The sequence below is a fragment of the Cynara cardunculus genome (assembly GCF_001531365.2).
Source record: "Cynara cardunculus var. scolymus isolate 2C chromosome LG 14, CcrdV1, whole genome shotgun sequence".
NCBI lineage: Eukaryota > Viridiplantae > Streptophyta > Magnoliopsida > Asterales > Asteraceae > Cynara > Cynara cardunculus.
This window is the reverse complement of record NC_037541.1, coordinates 8,435,124-8,457,179: the sequence shown is the minus strand read 5'-3', so window position 1 is coordinate 8,457,179 and position 22,056 is coordinate 8,435,124.

Below are 22,056 nucleotides of genomic sequence, written 5' to 3'. Positions count from 1 at the left end.
GGGGGTTAGAGTTGACCCTAAACACAATTTGGTAGATATCAAATATAAGTCTAGACTTGGATCCGACGACCCGTTCGTTCTAGCATCACAGGCAGAACAAGTCTATTATACTTCATATCCTTCGATGACAAAGGATTTGAAAGATTGGTGGGCAATTGTCAAGACAAAGGCTCGTGGCATATATGAAGTGTACGACATGATTAACGATGTTGAAAACAACGATCATGTGGATGGAGAACAATTCTTTCAAGTCAACGAAAGGGTAACTCATACAACATTCTCATTGGGAAACGAGCTCGATGATGTTCGTCTTGCCACAGGGGAGGTAAACATACTCCATACTATAAATGAAGATGAAGGTGGCGACGAATCGAACGAAGGTAGCGAAGATGAACCAGAATTTGAAGACATAGATGATGATTCAAATGATGAAGATGAACCGATGTTATCTGATCATTCTTCTGATGAGTAGTTTGTCTTCTATATGCTTATTTAACAGTTGTACATATATAATCGCGATTTGTCATCATCTTTTTTCATGATATAATATAATATTTGTTTTTCAGGAGATGTCATGCCGAGAGCATGGTAGAAACCGTCATGGGAGTCGCGGCAGCCCCATGTCTAGTAGGGGTAGCAACTCTGCCCGCGCCGATGACATTGTAGAGTTTTCGGACATCGCTTTACGCTGTTTAGATGAGCAAGAGGTTGCCATGGAGCCCCCAGCTTCGACAGGTTCAGGGGCGGGGAGAGGCCCCAACATGGAGATGCCAACACCGAGTCATCCGAGCCACCGAAGACATCTGTCTTTGTTAGGCCATGGGTTAGTAGATGTGTATAAGACTTTGTATTACATAATAAAATAATACGAATATCTTTGTGTTGTAAATATTTTTTTAATTGTACAGGTTTAAAGATGCCCATGTTATCCGAGAGATGACTACTATCTTCAGGTCTTCCTTTGCTGGTTCGTGGCATAGATGGAAGGAAGTACCTCAGGAAGCACACGACTTGATGTTCCAGCGCTTTAGGGTTGGTGTACCATTTTAATGTAATTATACATACAATGTTATTGTTTTTACATTTATACAAACATTGTGTATGTAGGCTAAGTTCCAGTGGGAACCTGAGCTGGATGACACGGTTCATGATTTATGGACCAAATCCATGCACAACAGGTACTCTGACTGGATGAGCTCTGCACGTGATTGGGCCATGGCACAGGCCTATCATGGTGATCAACAATGGGATGGTGAGGACTTCTTACGGATTAAATTACACCATCCCGTATGGATACCAAACAGGTTTTGGCTGCAGATGATTGATACAGTATGCATCTTTATTGTGAGCTTTTCTAACTGCCATGTGTACCGACTTAATTCTTATATATGTGCTCTGTTTTTAACAGGTTTGGGATACCGAGGCTTAGAAAAGGAAATCCAGGATCAATCGGGCCAATCGGAACACCCAGTTTGACGGGGTGTCGTCCAGACACACTGGGGGATCGATTAGTACGGCACAACATCGAGACAGGATGGTGAGTATCTAATCTTTTTTGAAAATGTAATTCGTTCTTTATGTTAGTAACAACTTAACCTAATTGTCTAATGTAGGCACAAGTAATGGGTCGTGAGCGTAATGCTACTGAGGTGTTTGAGCGCACTCATTGCACGAACCGAAAGTTCGATCAAGGTTCTTCCGACCCGCCTATCGATCCTCCTTACTTCAGTTACCCGAAAGCTGCTAGGTATCATGTAAGTTTTCTAAAACCATTACTTTGGTTAATAGATATGTTTGGTAGGTTTAAGGTAATATATTTCAATAAACATAGTGATGCTATTAGTTTGGGCTGCCATTGTTGGGCAGACGTTAGGCTAAGTAAGTAGGTTGAGAATGTGACTTCGAACATTGGTATTATTAGAATGCTTAGTTGTTAAATACATGCATTGGTTATGTTTGATTTACAGTCGTTATGCTGCTGAAATATCTACATACATAACCTCACCCGTTTTTTGTTTTGGTGAACCATAGGAACGATTTCAATCGCTTAGGGGTGAGTCACAATCTAGTACCAACAGCCCTCTCCCTGATGAGGCATCTCTTTAGGAACAAAGTGTCGGAGGACGGAGGAAAGGCCGAATATTTGGTTTCGGGACCACCCAGGATCCCTCTTATGCTATGACGGGTAGATGTAGCAGTAGTGGGTCATCATACGAGTCAAGAGCGGAGGTACGTTGGTTATATTGTTATAAACTTTCTCATTGCTAAAATTGGAAACAAATTACTGATTTTGTCGAATATTTAATATTTACAGGTAGCGGAGTTGAGAGAGAAGTTGGCAAGGGTAGAGGAGGAGGCACAGTTACGGGAGGAACGTCATTTGGCCGAAATGGAGGACGAACGGAGGAAGAGGGCAGATTTGGAGGCCGAACAGGCCAGACAAGCTACTGCATTAGCCCAACAGGCCGCATTATCGGAGCATTTTGCTACGTTTATGCGGCAGTCATGATACGTTTTCCCAACTCCCCCACCTCCCCCACCTCCCGATAGTTAGATTATATGTATTCGAATATTAAATTGTATGAATTGAATATTTTAAATTTTATGAATCCATATTTTAAATCGTATGAATTGGTTATTAAAATTTGTTTACAGTTTTTGTTTGTTAAATATTTTCAGGTTATTTTTATAAATAAATATAGGAATTATCCAATTTCAAAAAATTTATTTTTTAAATTTATATAAATTAGCGACGGATTAGCGAGGGAAAATCCGTCGCTGAAAGTCCTCGAAAATTCCGCCGCAAATCCGTCGCTGAAGGTTCCGTCGCAGATCCGTCGCTGAAGGTTCCGTCGCAGATCCGTCGCTGAAGGTTCCGTCGTAGATCCGTCGCTGAAGGTTCCCTCGCAGATCCGTCGCTGAAGGTTCCCTCGCAGATCCGTCCCTGATCCGTCGCTGAAATTATCTTTCGCTGATCCGTCGCTGAAAGTGTCCCTCGCAAATCCGTCGCTGATAGCATTACCTACGACTAATTGACCGACGGAGTATCAGCGACGGATTGCCCTTTCAGCGAGGGATTTGCGAGGGATTTTTCCCTCACTGATACTTTGCATTTTTGTAGTGCAACCACAATTCAAGAAATGAAGAATACTCACTTTTTAGGATACCACCTCACTATGTTTGATTTTTCCTTTAATATATATATATATATATATATATATATATATATATATATATATATATTTGATAAGGCAGAATTTGAAGTCACTTTTAGAGGGTGTTTGGTAGGATGCCACCTCACTATGTTTGATTTTTCCTTTAATATATATATATATACAAAATTGATAAGGCAGAACTTGAAGTCACTTTTAATGGGTGATTGGGATTGCTTATTTGATAAGGCAGAACTTGGGTTTATGATTTGTTTACGAGTTCCTGTTCTCCTGTAGATTAAGATGTAGGTGGAAATATAGTATGATGGATTTATGAGGAAATATGTATGAATCTGTCTAAGGGGTTGGTCTAAAAGTTTCTGTTTTTCATTCTGAATTAGTGGTGGAAGGTTGACAAACTGAGGTTTCTTTATTGGCGTTAGAATGATTATATAGATTTACGTTTAGGTCCAAAAGGTTTTCACTATAAAACACTCTTGTTTGTTTCAGTTTTGGATTGAATAATTGTATGAAGAAGGTGGAGCAGTAGGAGAATGTGGTTGTGGTGGTCTCTAAATGCCCTTCACTTCCGTTGTATCTTTTGTATTGCTTCATGAAGTGATAAATAGTAACCATAATAATGGTGTAGTTCATGAAACTCTAAGCTTTGCAATGTTGTTTCAGATTCGTGGGCATGGATATGTAGTCTCTGCTTTAACACACTAGACGAAATTTCTTAAACTTCTACTCTACCTCTTGGTCTTGGCAATAAGTTTTTCAAATCTAAAAACACCTACTATATTACTGTTTGTTAATATAGTTTTAAATCCCACTTATGAGTTTACCATTATATATGCAAAACCCATGTAAACACATAAAAGGAGGAAAAAAATATGATTTTAGATAGTGGCAAAAAGAAGTTATTTCATCCTCTCAGATTTTTAGATAGGGAAAAAAAATATGATTTTTGTAGTAATGCAAACTTTTATGTTTTCATACCATTTGAAACGAATAACAGTAGTTGTTTATTTTTCATAACAGATAAGTATTATGTTGTTGATGTCGGATATCCAAATACTAAAGGTTATCTTGCTCCATACAAAGGAACAAATATTCGTTATCACATACCTGATTTCCGTCGTGGACAAACTGCAGCAATACGTGCTCCCAAAGGAGCAAAAGAGACATTTAACTATCATCACTAATCACTGAGAAATGTTGTTGAACGAACTTTTGGAGTATGGAAAGCTAGGTGGCAAATACTAGAAGATATGCATGTCAACTACACCTATGAGACACAAGTAAATATTGTGCTAGCGTCGATGGCAATTCACAATTATATTACAATGAACCGTAGTTTTGACGAAGCATTTGACATGTCGCAACAAGAATTATACAACCCTCATATTGATGTTGATGATGGAGAATGTGGTAACAATAATGAAGCAGATGAAAACACAAGTTCACGTCGTAGGAGCGACGATCTATATATGAGTGCAGTAAGAGATATGATTGCAGGAGATCTAATAGGTAGATCCAGATGAATATTTATTATAAATGACGATCTATTTTTGTTATTGATATTTTGGTTATAAAAAATATTACATTATAAATAACGATCTAATATTTTTTTGTTGTATAAATCTATTATTTTTGTCATAAATTATTAATGGTATTGATATAAATATTTATTAATTAAGTTAATTTTTTGGTTATAACTTATTAATCTTATTGATATAAATTTTTGTCAAATATATCATGATAAATGATGAAAAATAAACTTTTAAATATTAAAAAATCAAATAAGTTAATAAGCAATCACAAACACTCTCATAAATCAATAATATGGAAAAATGTCATTTTTGATCATTTTACATATATAAGCAAAATTTGTCAAACACTAAAAAACAACTTATCAGCTTATTGTTTTTTGGTACCGTTATAAGCTAATCCAAACATTTTTTGCAAACTCCGTTTTGATACCACATAAGTTAATAAGCATTTTTACAAAAAAAAAAAAAACATAAATTGTTTTAAATAAACAAATCCCAAACACCCACTTAAAGTATTTATGCCACAAATTTCTTATGGTATTCTTCTTGAGGATTATTTTCAAAACAATCTTAGAATATATAATAGGTTAATGAATAATAGACTGCAATCAGATTTTATCGAAAAGATTTTCCAATAAAGAAAATAGTTATTAATCTAAATATTTTTTTTGTGTCAAACATAATATTTTATCATTTAATAAATATTGTTGTAAAACTTTTGTTAATTTAATTTACTAATAAATAAAAATACAAATATAATTATTCAATATCTGTTTTATAAAATTACAAAATATTTCTTAAATTGAAATAAAATATGTTTTTATTTGACGCAATTTTATATTTCCGTCATCATATACTTTTATATTTATTATTTTTATTGTTTTTAATAAATTAAACTTTTGTTATTAAATTAAAGTAAATAATAGTTAATTGGAGTTTTATTCTCATTTGATACTAACATGGTACTTAAAAACCAAAAGGGTTAAATTGGGCTTCAAATGTAAAAAATGTTTGTAGGTCCCAAGTTAGAATCCAAGGAGAAACAAAAATCTTCTGGCCACGGAGTTTCAAATGCAGTGACTCTAGGCTATTCGTAAAGCAGATGGTCACCCTGATATTAGTCGGCTCGGATAGCGGTTTGATATTTAGGTTAATCAAAAAAGACATGATACTTAATTTTTTTTATAAACAATAAAATAATTATTAGAGTTGATATGGAACTTTTGATAATTATAGAGTATTAGATAGTCTATTTGTTCTGAATTTGGTTATAAAAAAAATCAAAAAACGAGTGGAATAACTCCTCTCAATTAATGTTATAAAAATGGAACATATATTTTAGTTCGTTTTTGGGGTTGATATACACGACAAGACGCTACGAATAAAAAATTTAAAGTTTAAAAAAAATTAATGAACTTTTTTCAGGTTTTTGTTTTATTTTATCAATTTAATTAGTTTTATAGGTTATAAGAATGTATTTAACATGTTTTAAAAAATCTAAGAATTTATTTAACAGATTTTAGAATTACCAAGAATTTATTTGTTCCAAAAAATTGTCTAAGAATTTAATTATTCCAAACACGAAAGTTTGTGGAGTTTTTTAAACTTTTCCTATAATATATACTACAATAAAAATGGTTTTATAAGATGTCTAGAATGTCTAAAAGTTTTAATAAAATATTTTATAGAAGTTTAGTTTATAGGATAAAATATAAAGCTTATTATTTAAAAATGTTACAATATGTTTATAAGACGTTGTTGAGCGTTTTAACAAGTTTTTTTTATAATGGTTTTAAGATAAAGTGTAATATTAGCTACTTTATACGACGTTATTTGAAAAATGTCTATAAACTCATCTTTTTAATTATAGGACACTCGTGTTTATAGGATAGTTTATTATTAAAAAGTTCCAAATTTTTTGTTAAAATGCTTAAAAACGTTTTATAAACTTATTGTAACACTTTTAGATATGATATCTTTTAGTTTGATCATATTAACTCAAGTCCTATAAAGTATTTTATTATGACGCTTCGACATCCCAAACGTTCTATAAAATTAATTTTGTTATAATAATATTAAATAAAAAATCATATAATAATTTTCAAATTCAAAAGTAAATTAGAAAAATATTATAGTGGAGCATTTATTCTTGATTTAAAACATGTGAAAAGAATAAACAATAAATAAATATAAACAAAATGATTATTTAAGAAAGAGTTGACTTTATAAGTGTTGTGAAAGTGGGTAAATGGTGGGGTTATCAAAGGCTTAAATTCAAAGAATGTCTAAATTAACAATCATTTTTTCTATTAAAAAAATAAATTGAATTTTCATTTAGATTTCCACTTACCAAATGGATTCCATGTGTCATCCACTCTCTACCTCCAATACTAACCCATTATGTATATGTGCAACTTAAGAAACATAGTAGTTAGAATCTCAATTTGTTAGTTTGAATTCTATATTTTTTCTACGTTAACCTGGATATCCAATTCATTATATGAGTCGATTAATCTTAAAACGATCATCTGTTTTGCAAGTAATCTAGAGTCACTGTATTTGAACTTTCATGCCCACAAAAAGGATTTTTATTCCTTCTTGGATTTGTATTTGGGATCTTCAGACACTTTTGATCTTTAGAGTTCGAGTTCAAATCAATCAGACACCACCCTTGTAGTTTTAAATTCTATTTTTGATATCAACGAATAATTAAACCAAATTATGTAAAAATGAAACATGTCGAACGGTATAAAACTATTTCGAGAATATAATCATGTGTTTATATATAATAGTATATTTCTTATAGAAGTTGTAGATAAGAAGTGTTGCATTCTTCGTGTTTAAGCAATTATTGTTGAAAAACTTGTTTCATTCAACCGAATGAAAAGGTAAAAGTATTAATAAAGTAAAGTTACATAAATAATATCATTATATAAATAGTTTTCTGTAATTTCACATATACTATATTGTGTATGATATAAATCTATCAAAAATAGGGATAGGAATTGAACAAGGTAGGATTCATCGTTCATGTCCCTAATTCTATTATATGTCCCGGTCTCTGTCTCAATCTATTCTAGGGACAGGGAGTTGGAATCTCTTTCCTTTTATAGCGTGTGTATCCCCGACAATAGCACGTTTAATTAACTATATATTGTTTCAGAATTTGAACACATATCTTACAGCTTTTCCTTGTATGAATCGAATCAAATCAAATCAAATAAGTTATTGTTAGGGGGTGTTTGGTTCATGAAATTTGGTGGAATTGGAATGTCCAAATCTTTGACCAAATTCCAAATACCATGTTTGGTTCACAGAATAGATGTGAAGGAATCCTTCCAATTCCAACAAATTCCTTAAGTTACAGATTTCACAATTCCACAGCATATACCACAAATTTCAAATTCCAATCCAACAAATTCCTTAGCCCTCATCCAAATTCATTGACGCTGTATCTCGATTTGCTTTGCTCTACTATGCTCGATCTCCTTTGCTCGATCTCCTTTAAAACTAGAAATGGCAACGAGCCAGGTTCAGGCCGGTTATTAGTATCACTGCCCCCAAAATCGATAACTGAAACCGTCCCCGTGACCGCCCCGATCCCCGTCGGGGATCTGATTGGGGATCCCCATGGGTCCCCACGGTTTTCCCGATCCCCGTTGGGGAACCCGTTAACATAAAAATCCTCTTTTTCCCATTCACCGTTGGTTATAACCGAACCCGAAACCCGAAACCGATCTAAAAGAATTACAATATGTTAATTTTCACAACTAAAAGTAAATTACAATTTTTTTAAAGATGCAAGTTTAAATCTCAAACATAATCGAACCGATTACAAACAATGTATTAGAATACAATATAAAACTAAACATAACTTCAAACATCATACAACTAAAATCATGATTTCACAATTAAACAAATAAACTGGACTTTTTTATGAGCCTTATTTGAGTTGTTGAAGTAAAATGAATAAAAGTTTTCTTAAATTTTAATGTTACTGTTTTCTTTTAATGATATTATATATATATATATATATATATATATATAGGTGGAGGTTCAAACGAGAACACCTCCATTTTACGAGAATGCGAGAACACCCTTATCACATGTGATAATACCCATGAGGGGACCATGTGATGTGCGGACGACATGTTCTACGACTTAGGCCGCACCAAAGGTTGTCTCCGTCTATGATTTAGCATCACATGTGATGGTCTTGATGGATTATAGTATCACATCAACAACAACCTTATCACATGTGATAATACTTATGAGGAGGCTTAGTGGTGTATGACTTGACCCGCAACCAAGATCGCATCAAAAATCACCCGCATCTTTGATTAAGTATCACATGTGTATCATATGTGATGGAATAATAGTATCACATGTGATTGTCTATAGTAAAAAGGTGTTCTTGCGTTCTCGTAAAATGAAACTGTTCTCGTTTGAACCATTCCTTGTATGTATATAAATTAAAATTAATATACATACACATATCAGGCCGAGCGGGGCCATGATCACCATCCCCGCCCCCGTCCTTGTCCCTGTTAAAATCCCCGAATTTGTCCCCGATCCCCTCCCCGTCCCCGATAAGATGTCCCTGAACCCGGCCCGAAAGTTTTGGTTTTCGGTTTTCACCATCAGTTTCGGTTTTTTTGCCATCCCTATTCAAAACTGCTCGATCTCATTCACTCTGCTCGATCTGGTATGCTCGACCTCTCTCTCTCTCTCTCTCTCTCTCGTTCTTTCCATCCTAAAAAGGATTTTCTCGAAATGCCATCTATGTAATTTTCTCGTTGAATTCCGTGAGCGAAAAAAAATAATTCCAATTCTATTAAGAATTTCATTCCAATTCCATCTAACCAAACGCAATCAAAAGACATGGTTTAATTCCATCAAATTCAATTTCATTCCCTCAAAGTCAAATTCATTTGATAAATTCCAATTTCTTCAAATTCCATTCTACGAACCAAACGCCCCCTTAATGTATGATGCTTGAATTCATAAATTTTGAATTGCCAACCAACATATTTAATTAAGTATATAAGCAATTGTGTATGTTTCAAATTTGTAATATTCGAAAAGCATATATTCTTTCTAAAAGGATGTAGTGATTGTAGAAATTGTTGGTCTCAATTATTGGATTTGAAAATAATACTCATTGATCAAACACTTAGAAAATAAAATTCTTGTTTACCTTGCTTTACAAGGAATATAACCGATGAACTTCAAAGTCTTAGGTCTCGGATGTATCTCATCAATCCCTTATGTAAAGATTGTGAAACCAACTTTTGTATCTTTGAGAGTTCTTCATCTGATCAAAGAAATCCGAAGGGCTTCCCCTTTGATCACTTAAAGCTTAAAGATTCATATTTAACAATTTATACCAAGTGTTTTGATATCAGATGAAGCACCTTCATAATATTCCTATAGCTGGAAATCTGGACTATAGCTTATATTTAGGAATAGAAAAAGATAAGATTTTTGCTTGTAAAAGTGTTATTAACTATCTGTATTGGTCCAAGAGCAAAATATCTTCAACAAAATCGAATACTAGTTAAAGTGAGGTCAAGATCATCACTAAAAAAGATTTGTTTGTCATATAGACAAAATGATCAATACAAGATAAAAGTCAACAAGTAGTCTAACAAATACTACTACTTGCAAGCTGAATTTTTGAACATACACTTGTCCAGCAAGTTTGGCTCATCAACTCTCCAACACCCATCTTGGTATGAAAACATGCACAACATGTCAGCCAAAATATGTTTAAAGTACTATTTTATTAGTGTCATACTTTCTTTACTATTCCCTCGACATACAGAAAGATAGGAAAGGTTAACAAGTGTCTACATCAACCCAAAGGCACACATGTATAGATCAACAAACCAATTGAAGAAACGCATTAAAGTTGTACATTAGCATTTAATGTAGTGGTAGCTATAAAATGTCACCCTTGTCATTCGTTGCTACTTACCCTTATTGAAAGAACTTATTTGTGAATGTTTCTTAGGCAAAATCAGCGTCACCCTTTCAAGAACTTCCTTAGTTATTCGGATCTGCAAGAGCACTTTCTTCCCCCCATTCTTCCAGTGTTAGCAAATTTGTCATAGTTAAATTGTTTAAGATCACAAGTCTTATCTTTCTAACTTCCACAACAGAACTGTAATTCTTTATTTTATACAAAATATCGAATATAAAATTAAAAAGTAAAAATCTATTGTGTTTGTATTCACCCCTCCCCACCCACACACACAAACACCACCTATGTAAGTCATCTTTTCCTAGGACCAACAAGTGGTATCAGAGCAGTTTGTTTAAACTCATAAACAAGATCCAAAATGACTTCCACAACCAACGGAAATGGTTCTCTATCTAAACCCCCTCGCTTTCAAAAAGATAACTTTTCTTATTGGAAAAATCGGATGACACTCTTTCTTGAAGGAGTTGACAGCTAAATCCTTCATGTTCTAAAAAATGGCCCATATGTTCCTACAGTTTTCCTTGATAGTGTCGGAGATGAAAATGACAAGGTTATTGAACCTGGAAAATAATCAAGTCTCCAGAGACGTAGTTGACACCAAATCCAGAACAATCATCGTTATGTTTATTCCATATGATGTCTACCATTCTACCATGAATCTTTTCACTCCAAGAGATATGTGGAATACTCTCACCATTTTATATGAAGGGACATTAGAAGTAAAACAAAGCAAAAGAATCAGTCTTCTCATGCAATATGAGCTTTTTGTATATCACAAGAACAAATCTCTCATAGATGTCCACAATAGGTTTAACTCTCTTCTTAATGATCTTAAGGTAAATGATAAAGTTTTTGATAATGTTGAGATACTTTGCAAGTTTATGGTTTATTTACCTGACACATGGGAAAATTAACTGTGTGCTTGAAAACTTCCAATGATCTTCATCATATGCCTTTAATTGCTCTTTATGGAACTTTATATAATTATAAGCAAACTAAAGCACTAAAGAAAAATGTCTTTTAGGAGACAAAAGTACAAACATTGCTTTTGTTTCCTTTGAGTATAAGAGAATAGGATCTATGTCAAATGTTTCATATGACACAGACTCTGACATCTCTAATGATCACAATGATAACTCCTCATTTAATCTCCATGAAGATTATGATAATGAGACTGAAGGTTTTTTAATGCAAGACATAAGTGACTCTTTCTTTTGTTGCTTCTAATCTTAATAAAGTTGCTAGAAAAAGTAGCTTTCAAAGAAGGTCAAAAGAAAGATTCACAAAAGACAATATTTGTCAATCAAAGTTTGTCCTCTCATGATAAATTTAATGATGCTTATTTCAACTGTGGAAACAAATGACATTTTGCAATTGATTGCAAATCCAAAAACTCAATCTCTTCTCTATCTACAAGAACATTTCATGCATCACAATACTCCTTTAAAGGAGCAAGAAATGAAAGTCAAAAGGACAAGTTCAAACATAAGAACTCTCAAAGAAAAGATAAAGGAATGATGGTTGAAAAACATAATTGAGTAGAATTTGCTTCTTCATCAAATGTATAAGAAGATAAAACAAATCTATGTTTTATGGCTCATCTCACAGAACGCAAAGAGTTTGACAAGATCTATCTAACTAGTTCTTCATCAGTAAAAAAGGCTCATATTTCCTTAAACAAACAGGTACATCCCTCTCTCTCATCATATGATCGCATGTATGTGAAAATGTCAAATGTTCTTGAATCCGAAGAAAAGGTTGAAAACAAAGTAGAAGAATTGTCTATTAAATTGTTTGAGTGTTTTGAAAAACTCAAAGAGTTTGGCAAAATCCAACATGAGGTAGAAGATCTGAAAAACATTTGCAAATATATTAACAATGAAAAAGTCTTCTTCTTCAAGATTTGGCAAAATTGATGTTCTTCTAGAAAATTGGAGTGTGTGCAAGTCTCATCACATTGTTATGAGATTAATCATAACCATTGACCTTATAGTTGAGATATTGAAACAGATGGGCAAAGAAGTAAGGTCAGACCCTTGACATGTGTTAAGTTTTCCTTGTCCTTCGAAGTGTGAAGTTTTCCTCATTAAACTTCATTAGATACCTGGAAAAGCATGATGATCATCCTGATTATCATAATATGATTGATTTCTTGGCCAAAAGTCCTCTCAAGCATGCTCTCACAGTCTCTCCCGCACCATCTCAGATGAGCACATTTCTCCTCGGTAACTTTTGGTGCTCATTTGTTCACTCAAAGAAGTATGATTCGATTATTGTCTTTGTTCTCATAGATAAATATCTAATCATTATTGATGATAAGGTCACCAAAGTTCTTCAACTTCCAGAATCTTCATCCACTATATATCATGATTTATGCTCTGACGAAGAACTTGAAGAAGTTCTTCATATTCTACAATATTTATCAAAAGACAAGGATGCTAATGCCTTTGGAACCATTCTACTCAAACACATGTCAAGGGTCTGACATTACTTATTTGCCCATCTGGTTCAATGTCTCAACTCTAAGGTCAGTGGTTATGATTAATATCCTAGCAATGTGACGAGACTTGCACACACTCTAATTTTCTAGAAGAACATCAATTTTGGAAAATACTTTTTTTCATTAATTGGTGAAAAAGATCACCCTAAGGAGAAAGAAGAAAGATCATGTTCTTTTTTTTCGATTCTTGGCTCGGTTTATTGGAGAGTAACTTGGAGATAAAGTTCCAAGTCAATCAGAAAAATCAACCCTGGAGATCAATCACATCACCTCCAACATTTTCCGCTAGAAGACCCTACTCTTGGAACCACCAATGCCTACATGTCTTGATCTTTTTTGCTGAATCTCTACGACTGGTTTGGAACTCTCTATTTGATAGATAGGCAACTTGATAATTTTTATTAGCCAAACTTACCTCCTTATCCGAAAAGAGAACGAAAATGGCATGTTCTTTCTCGCCTTCTTCAAGGCCATCGAAGAAAAGTAAGAAACCCAGCACAAGATCTAAAGGTGTATTGGATTCTCATACAACTTCCTTGATAACTAATTTCAGTCATACTTCAATAGAGGCTATAATTTCGAATGAACCTTCGAAATCTACCCAAGTCTCTACCCATTCCAAACAAAAACGGTTGTTATAATCTTTAGCCAAACTGGGATCTTCAAAGAAGACTCAGTCATCCTAAATGACTAAAACCTCATTACTATCCAAAGACTATTAAAATTCATTGGATATTCGAATTCGCCAATCCGAGTCATTGGCATCCGACTACCCATCTACATTACCCTCCCAACAGGGTATTGTTGTACAAAAAGGGAGAACTCATTAAATCCACCACTGCATCTTTATTGGCAAGTGGTGTAAGAAAGGATTCACCGTAGATCCAAACAACTACGCTCAAACACATTTATTATATGATTACAATGTAGCTCATTTACTTAAAAGTTAAACTACTCTCAAATTCGGATAACCTCATAAACCTGAGACCTGGTTATGTCGAAATACTAGGCTCCGATCGAGACATGTGAATCGATTATCCCCTAGGGTTTGGTCAAACCATTCCTAGTCAAAATAAGGCATTCTCCTTTGCCTTTTTCTAATATTATACAAATAATGTGATGCATATATGTGTCAATGTATTGTGGAAGGGTATTATGATAACCAAGTTAATGGATACAAAAGTTTGGGGAGGATTCTAAAATAGTTTATATGTTGAGGGGTGTGTTTTGGAAAATTTGTTTTAAAATATCAAACCTTCATCGCCTCATGTGTGTGTGTGTGTATATATATATATATATATATATATATATGTTTTCTTTTATTTTCTTTGATTGTTTTTGGGATAAGAAAGGTGGGTGATAAGATATTTTGATTTCCAGGATTCGAAGAAAACAGAAGAAAGAGGAAGAACTTGATTTTATAATTTTATCTGACTAATCGTTGTTGTAAAAGTCTTCATCTACTTGTGTTACAAGGTGAGTTTTTATTTGAAAGCATCATTTGATTTGCTTTAGTAAGAAACCATATGGTTCCATACGTGGGGTGTTTTTAAATGGTTATATGTTATTTTTAGCATAATATTGGGATTTAGTATGTTATTATCAACTGATTGGAAAAGGGTGACATAATCAGGAGCACAGTAAATTTGTAATAACGGTGGCATAATCAGGATCTAGGTATATTGGGATAAGGTGGCATAATCTATTTTTGGAAATGATAATCTTTTGATCATGGGATATTATTAATGCATATTTATGATGCTATGGGGTTGATTTTTATCGCATGTATTTAATGCACTGAGTTTGAGATGAATGAAATGGGTTGTTTCTATTGCATCCTTGTTGTGTGAGAAGTGGTGTTTATCACATCAGTGAGATGTGACAAAATGTGTTTATCGCATCATTATGGTGCGACAAGTGAGTTTATCGCATTTGTTGGATGCGAAGAGATGTGGTTATCGTATTTGTTGAATGAAATAAGTTGAGGTGATCGCATATGTTGGATGTGACAAAATTGTGTTATTGCATCAATGAGATGCGACAAGTTGGGTATCTCATTGGGTTTAATGCTATGAAATGGAGTTGTCTCATCTATATGATGCAAAACATGAAGGTTTCTTATAATAAATGATATTTACATATTATCTTTCAAAGATTGGCTTTCTAAAAGTGTTTTGGTGATTTTCACCCTGTAATAGCAATCAAGAGAATTTCTTACTAGACCTTAATGTCTAACCCTCATTTTGTTTTCAAAAATGTGCATTACAAGTCGGATACATGTGGAAGGTAAGGGTAAGGGAAAGATGTGAAGGGATTGTTAATGCTTTACATCTGTGGAATTTTTGGAAAGCTGAATATGTGCATGTACTTGAGAATATGTTACATACAAGTCATGTACTTTATGTGAGCAACAAGTTTGTAGCTACTTTTGTATGTAGAAATTTGTATATATTGGGACCAGTGTGTAATAATTGTATTTCATGTTATATGAAATCTGTGAATTTTATGCAAATGGGAGTTGAGGTGTTACATGTGTACTTGTGTAAAGTCTGAGCTACATATACCAAATATAGTGACAAACTGCATCAAGAGCTACGAGAACTTCAATGCAAGAGAAGGTGAGATGTTGGAGTCTGTGTACGAGAGGTTTTGCAATCTATTGAACGAGCTGAGAAAGAATGAGTTATAGAAGACACTGATAAAGAACAATATCAAGTTTTCGAGCAATCTTCAACTGTAATGGAAGAGATTTTCTTCCCAGATTAGTCAGAACAAGTCTCTATTAGATATGGACATCCACGTTGTTTATGAAACGCTGCTGCAAAATGAGGAAGAAGTATTGGAGAAGTTTGAAGGGAAGAAAAAGAACGAGAAATTAGAGGTGGATCCCTTAGCCCTTTTTGTTGTTGAAAAAGGCTAGAGGTATGCTTCCAGAAGTTTGAAAGTGGAGAAGAAACACAGTGAAGAGTCCGACACTGACGAAGTGGATAGTGGTTGTGACTCTGACCTGAACGACATCAAACAAGCTATATTCCATCTGACAAAGGCTTTTCTAAAAAAAATTCTACAAGAAGCCTTCGTCCAACAAACTGAGGACTTCTTCAAATTCAAGGAAAACCTGATTACAAGAAGAAGACGATTGAACTGAAGACGGAGGAGCCTCAGAAATGCTATAACTTTGGAAGGATCAGGCATTATGCTAAAGAATATCGAAAGCCGGTCATCAGAGACTCCAACTATTACAAGAATAAGATGCTCTTAGCCAAGCAGAAGGAAGCTGGGAAGGCACCGATGGTGGAGGATGATCATTGGCTACAACTTTCAGAGAGTGATGATGAAGACGAAGCGGACGCGCAAGTCTGTTTTATGGCCAATGACTCTGAAGCTCAGATTTCTAATGATGATGATTGATAGGCATCAACTTATTTGATGCTTTTACAATTTTGTTACTTTATTTATCCGTTTTAGTTTCCCAAAATTTCACAAATTGACTCTTTTTATTTTAGTTTTGCATTTTTTTTATATTAGAGCTAAATTGAAGTGATAAACATGTTTACTTCTTGGATATGTGCTAATTTTTGAGAAAAAGCTATGTAAATAGGTGATTTAACAGATGTATGCTACAGCATGTGCTGCAGGATGATTCCAGGGGCATTTTGGATAATAGTACGGAGGATCTTTTGATGTCTTATCCTCTTTTTTGACAACTCATCTTCTGCAGATTTGAAGACATCATAGTACAATAAGAAAATATTCTCTTTGTACTATCTTTTGGGTAGCATTGCTTTATCTTTTGGATATTGTAAAAAGTTGGATAATAGTTTTATTTTTTGGTCCTTGTGTCCCCTTTTCTTACTTTATAAAGGAAAGGATACTTGGCATTTGAAAACAAGCAATTTAAGAAGATAATTTGGGTATGAAAGTATATTATGGAAGTGTCTTTAAATTCTCTCTAAATTCAAGAAGTCTTCTTTATAATTCTCTTTAGCATTATTTCACGTATGGTAGACTAAAAATATAGCTTGGGTGTTGGGTGATGTTAAGAGAAAAACCAATTCCTTTGGTAGAAAATCAAATAATAAGTCTTTCCAACTACATCATTCAAGTTTATATGGCAAAAATATATCATCCATGGACAAAAGTGTTAAAGTGTGTTGGATTTAGAGATAAACCAACAAGCACACGTCGACTTGAATGATATGGAAGTAGGCTTGAGAGAGCTACTTAGAATCAAGAAGACTCGTTTCACTCTAAGGAATAGTTTGAGCCAATGTCGAGACTCCAGCCTTACATAGAGATATGAAGGCTTAATCTATGGTTGTGCATCATTCTACATCTCGAGAGAGTACCTTAAAGAAACTATTAGTTGTAAGGACAAGTTATTTATAAAGCATGCTATAGAACCATGTTGTAACATGTTGTCTACTTAAAAATCGGTTTAATATCTTCACAAATCTCTACACCCTAAGCTCTTTTTTATTACTTGTTCACAACAGTAGTGTTAACCAACCCACCACAAATATTTTTTCGAACTCACCATCTGAAATCATATCTTTATTTAGACTTTTAATGAACTTTTATTCTTTTCCTCGTGAACGATATTCGGTATTTTTACCACTCTATTACTTGTGAAAGACGATAGTGGATTGATAAGTGTATACTTGCACTAATTTCCATTTACTAACATTCCAAGAGATTTATGTTATAAATTCTCGTAACAATGATGTTAGATCTTGCAACTCCAATTATATCGAGGTACATTGTATGTCTCTATTTGATGAAAAACTTATGAACTTAATGAATAAAATAACTGAATTTGAAGGTAAGCTTCAAAGAGAAAAGAAACTGAGTGCCTCTTGGGAAACCAAGCGTAAACAAAATCATGAGCTAATTGTTACTCTCTCATGTGAAAAGGCTCAAGATTTACAATTACTTAAATCTTTGAAAGAAGAAAATGAGAGATTTCTAAATGATAAAGATAATGCTTCAAAGACCCTAAACGAACAGATTTTTGAGTTATCTGATAAGTTGATTCTCTGAAGCGAGAGACGAATGAGTATGCTTTGATGTATGAAAAGGTATGTTATGAAAATTCTAATTTAATTTCAAATTTTCAGAATCTTGAATAAAGATTTGTGAAAAGGGGTCAAACAGATCAAAAAAATTTAATGAACAGACCAAAGGAATTTTTGTTTTATCAACCTAAAGCTATCTTGGCGTTTGAAAACCCAAGTTACTTGAAAAAGGCAGTTTCACAAGTTCCTACACCTTATAGTTATCTATATAGGAAACTGGATCCTAAATATCGAATGAAGTTCACTCCATCGAAAGACTGGACAAAATGCAACTTCCTTTTGTGTATGCTAAACTGAATAACACATATCCATATGTCAGACAACCTCTGTCGAATGACTATTTCAAAAACTACACTAAGGAAGAACTTTCCCAAAATCAAATGGAACATACTGAAAATGATGTTGAACCAAAAGTGTATGTTCCACCTTTTCTAAAAGAAAAGATTTCTGAAATAACAAAAGTTTGTTTATAAGAACATGATCAAATGCTTTTCATCGTACTCATTAGCTAATCATTTGAGCCCGCCTGTGGCATAGAAAACATTGTATTCAACTTTTTGATCAATAGACAAGCTGATAGATTTGATTCATTGCGTATTATTGTTAATTGCTTGTTCTTATAATCTGTTGGGTAAACAACAATGTCGGTGGACGGTGATCGGTGGTCATCAGTCGGTGGTCGGTGGTCGTTGGTCAGTGGTCATTGGTCGATGGACAGTGATTGGTGGTCGATGGTCGATGGACGGTGATCGATGGTTGATGGACGGTAATCGATGGTCGACGATGATCGGTGGTCAATGATATGAATACCAAAGGTGTGTTTCTATATGGTAGAGTCAGTGGTCGGTGGGGATGGTGATAATAGTCCCCTCTAACCACCTATTTATATAAACAGTTATGTAATAAGACAAAATAGATCGTCAAATCATTGTCAAATCGTCATTGAATTGTCAAATCGTCGTCAAATCGTAGGACACTAGATGAAAAAATTAGGGTCAAGATCACCCCATTGGGGGCGATCCTGGGATTAATCAGATATATAATAATGATTTTTATCGCCTAAATCAGATGCAAATAATTTTTTTCGTACCAACAATTAATAAAAATTATTAACATTCGTCGGTTTTTTATAAAGACTATATTTTTTATAAGAAAATATAAAAATATTTGTTGGTTCTTATATGATTTTTTTACCCCCAAATAATATACACGTGTAATCCATCTGTAACTCAAATGGAGAAATCGTGAAAACAATTATTTTCTTATCAACAATTATTAAAAAATATTAATATTCATTGGTTTTTCATATTAACTATTTTTTTATAAGAAAATATAAAAACATTGTGATTTCATATATTCGTTTAAAAAAATAGTAAAATTTGTTAAGCTTGACATGGTTTCATAATGTGTTAAGGGTTGTGATGGTAGATTGTGTTTAAGGGTTAAAATACCAGTCAAAATTGTCCCCTGTTTATTGAAAAACACCCCCTTAATTGTCAAATCGGTGCGTCATATGATGTCCTCACTAGAGAACAAAATAGCAGTCAAAAGGGAGTCAAATCGCCCTCGGGGGCGATCCAGGTGTACGTGGGGGCGATCCTCCTTTTTCAGATTAATATCTAATTTTTGTCCCCCAAATCAGATACATGTGGGACCCCTTCCATACCTATTTGGTCAAATCATGGTCAAATCGCCTCCATATGGTCAAATCACCCCCGGGGGCGATCCTCCTTTTCAGATAAATATTTGATTTTTGTCCTCCAAATCAGATATATGTGGGACCCTTTCCATACTTTTTTGGTCAAATCATGGTTAAATCGCCTCCATATGGTCAAATCGCCCCCGGTGACGATCTGAGTGGTTATTTTGTAAAAAAAGGTTGAAAAATGATTATTTTGTTAATGTATTAAGTATAAAATGGTGGTTTTGATGATTTTCATATATGTAAGTAAGAGTATAAGGTCCTACAATAAAGATAGCCTATTATTATTATTCATATACTAACAATATTTAGTTCTTACTTGTTCCATGCCACCTTATCTTAAATAAAGTATTAGTAGTCGTCAAACAACTTTCATATTCATAATCTTAGAAGTGATACTTTGAGCACCACACTCGAATTCTAATCATGAATTTTTATGTTCAACCCTACCTGCCCCATCTGCACTTGATGGCTTGGAATCGTCAGTGTTCACACAGTGGGCACAAAGTCCCCACAGTGGCGGTGCAAGTGCACGCCGACACTATGATCGCTTCAAGTAATAGAGTGATATAGTACCAAGATCGTTTCCACAGGGACTGGACTTACTGAGAATCAGAGAGTTTCATAAACTTCTTGAGCATGCTTCGGTTTGGGAATAAAAGTTGAGTTTTGTTGGTGCAAAGCTTAAAAATACGAAATAACCTTTAAAATTAAAAGATGGGTATGGGTGTAAGTTTCCCTTAAGAAGATTGCAGGAACAGTTTGGTCAGAAACTCATGGGACTTCTATAAAAACTCCGATCTCTCAAAAGTGAATTCTTATATACTGTGCCCACAGAGTGCCCACAAAGCGTCCAATTTTATCAATCTTAGACTTGTCGAATTAGCTAATAGATAAAAAGATATCTGGTTCCACTAGCCTGAAGATTTATACTCAAATCTCTTTGTAGTATAAACTTGACTAATATCTGAACATTAGCTAAAAACATGCAGAATCCGTATCTCTACGTGATTATCAAAGACTCTCTCAAATATTTGTGCATCATTTAAGCCGTATTTCAGATCCGCCCATCTCTGGATCAAGGATCTAATATTAACACTTCAAAGTGATCAGCTTATCTGCGTTGAGCTTAAGTCCCGACTTAAATGACCAAACTTAAGAATTAATAAAAATGGCAACACCCAAGTGTGCCTTCAAATTCTTAAGTTTGACTCACACCCACACCCAAAGGGGTGATTAACTCATAATAAAATTATAAAACATAGAGGAACGAGAAAAAGAAAAATGCATAAGAAATACTTGACATGAAATTTCACTTAAACTGTTGCCCACAGGGGGCATACATGGCACAGTGGCGAGATTTAAAACTAAATACGAAAATAAAACTAAATGCAGAAACTAAACTTGTTCTACTGCTCTAGAACTTCAGTTGAGAGTGAATTCTCCAAGGTTGTTTGGTTGATGTCTTCCAAATGAGAGAATGCTTCAATATATAGGGAAAAAAGTGAGAACCGGACATTCCTTTCGTCCAAAGGAAGAAAGTCTTCTTGACTAGAGGGTAATAACCTCTCATCACTTCTTGTCTACTTTTCTGGCCTTGTCACCTTTTTTGAAAGGATGAAAAAGGTAAAGTTACCTAACTCTTAAAATAAGGAAAGGGTAAGGAAGACCTTTTTATTAAAATAATGGTAGGGTTACTTTAAGACATTTTTTAATTCAACCAAGCTCATTCTTCCAAATAATTCAAGAATTTCGGATCTGACTTCATAATTAAATCCCTTAAATACTCAGGAGAGCCAATACTTAAATTTTGTCCAAATCCGTCTTGAGGAAAATATGCAGTAGGAAGAATGTGAGCAGAAAGTGGGCATTTTACCAACAACAATGGTTTTTCAGAAAATAATCAAATTCTTGACCTTTCATCACCTCTTAAACTATTTTGGACCAAAATACAAGATAGGAGCAAAATGGGTACAAAAGTGTTGATCCTCTCTCTTAGTAATTTGATGATAATCCCTTTTTCCTTCCACGTTGTATTTGTGTTTCTGTATTTTCAGTTCCAGCGATCATCACTGAGTATGTTCAGTGATC